The following is a 1,937-nucleotide window of genomic DNA, read 5'->3' as shown; positions in this document are numbered from 1 at the left end:
ACAAAAAACACTGATGCCGAGTCAGGATGGGAGAACATCTGATACATGAATCAAATCAGAACGGATGCATCATTTCGCAATTCGTGTCAGACGTGTTTTGTAATCCTGGGCAAAAGACCTGCACGAAGTGAGTTGCGTTTTTACGGATGTGTTGAGAAATGGGATGTGACCTTTTTAAAAGGAGAACATTGTGTGTAACAACAAGACACTGAGAATAAGATTTGCATGACAAAATGCATTCCAGAGAAGATCTAAAGGAATAAAATGTCTTCCTGTAATGGAAATGTTCACTACCTAATGATTTTCAAGTTATGTACGATTACGTCTGATGAGTTTTCTCTTATTCCTTTAAGTGATCATTATACTCTGTAATTGTTGTTATGGTCACATCCAAGAAAGTGCTACAGCATGTGGTTCATGCTTTAAATATTATTCTTTGGTAGAGAGCTGTATATTTATTTCTGCTATAAAAGGCTGTGTTTTAAATGCATGTTCAGTTCAGACCGGTTGTAGTGGCACTAAAACAGTAACTCCACATCTCAGATATAGGATAGATTCTTATACCACTTTTATAGGTGGTATAGGTTTTTATTAAGCCAGGGTAGAGTTCTGTGAGCTAGAACTGTAACTATAAACATACACTATAAAAGTCTTTTGTTTGAGTTGCAGACAGTTTCTTTCAGCCTAAACCTGCACCATAATGCACACTCCCAATCCACTCAGCGACAGTAAAGTGCTCTCTGTGGAAAGCTGAAGAATGTTCCCGCTGCTCTGGAGCTCGTTCCTGGTTATCGCACTAGGCCAGGATAAGGTTCCTACAAGAACCTGCTGTGGTGAGCAAGAGCTTGGAGAAGGATGCGCTGTTATCATTATTGTCCAGGAGGGATGCAGCTGCCTGCCACTGATTTGCAGCTTAACACCAGAGAGAACATCACATGGACTCCGGAGTCCGGATTTCTTCTTCCTTGCTTTACACTACTAACAATGTAGAAAGGATTCAGACTCGAGATTAGTTTCAAACTGTACTGCAATATATTTGCATGCTTAATGATGATTGAATGTGTTATTGCATTCCAGAATTAGCATCGTAGCTAGGAGTGTATGCATGTCACTATGGATGTCACTGAGACACACATACACAAAAAAACTGTCATGATGTATAAATCATGCATAAAATGTTTATCATGAATATGTTATGCAACTGTGAATTCTGACCTACATACAACCTATATACAAATAGCTTTTCTGGTGTTGTGTGCAGAGTGATTAAGGATAAAAGTATTCGTTTCCCTAGTTTTCCTCCCTTCTCGTGTCTAATTGAATGAAATGGGGATATTCTAACAGTCTGAGGGAAGTGTTTGAGATGATCATATTAACAGTCTGAGGGAAGTGTTTGAGATTCCTCTTGTCCTTTTTCTGACATTATCATCAAAAAATATAAAACCTTTATGTAATGTGGTATAAAGTAGGTATTACATGTAGGCTATATGGGTCAAGGACAAGAGTTTGTGGTTTCCAGCTACATTATGATGCATCAGGGAATAAAATGTACTATTATGCATCCATCCAGAGAGAGCAAGTGTGTGTGTGTCCTCATGCACAGTGACATCTACACCTAAGTGCTTAAGTGTATTAGAATATGCCTCTTCTCTTTTTAACTGTCCTGACTCAACAGATCAGCTCATTAACAAGCCCTTACATTTCATTGTCTTATTATTCATTAAATGAATAAATGCATTGATTATTATTATAAGTTGCATGACACCAAAATCAAATGCACAACTTCTCGGTCAGTAACAGACCTAATAAAGTGCGTTATTTTTAGGAATGCACTTCAGTTCTGCACTGTATCGACTGCTTTATGCGTTACAGGACTGAGATCTATATGAAAGCAGGATTGTGACACCAAGAGCAGCCCAAATTTAGAACACTTCCCC

This window comes from Tachysurus fulvidraco, chromosome 7 (genome assembly GCF_022655615.1).
Source record: "Tachysurus fulvidraco isolate hzauxx_2018 chromosome 7, HZAU_PFXX_2.0, whole genome shotgun sequence".
NCBI classification, from domain to species: Eukaryota; Metazoa; Chordata; class Actinopteri; order Siluriformes; family Bagridae; genus Tachysurus; species Tachysurus fulvidraco.
The sequence above is the reverse complement of the archived record's forward strand: the minus strand, read 5'-3'. Positions refer to the sequence as shown.